At 26.8% G+C, this 220-nt stretch overlaps 1 protein-coding gene across 1 annotated transcript in view; it reads right to left on the reverse strand.

Annotated features, from left to right (window-relative positions):
- Positions 1-220, reverse strand: part of CTNNA2 (catenin alpha 2) — a 1,364,056-nt gene that overhangs the window by 371,065 nt on the left and 992,771 nt on the right. The gene's annotated exons all lie outside the window — the stretch shown is intronic.

Raw genomic sequence — 220 nt, forward strand, 5'->3', positions numbered from 1 at the left:
GAAGCACCTGAGTACAGGTTAAACAGTGTTGGAAAGAGGAGGCAGGGCATTGTTAGCATTACTTTTGTCAATTTCAAAAAATAAATAAATAAATGAGTAAAATAAATATATAAGGAGATAGATAAATGAATGAATAGATAAATGAACAAAATAAATAAATGGATAGATGATAGATAGATAGATAGATAGATAGATAGATAGATAGATAGATAGATAGATA

The sequence above is a fragment of the Vombatus ursinus genome, unplaced genomic scaffold (genome assembly GCF_900497805.2).
Source record: "Vombatus ursinus unplaced genomic scaffold, bare-nosed wombat genome assembly UNPS02015066.1, whole genome shotgun sequence".
NCBI classification, from domain to species: domain Eukaryota; kingdom Metazoa; phylum Chordata; class Mammalia; order Diprotodontia; family Vombatidae; genus Vombatus; species Vombatus ursinus.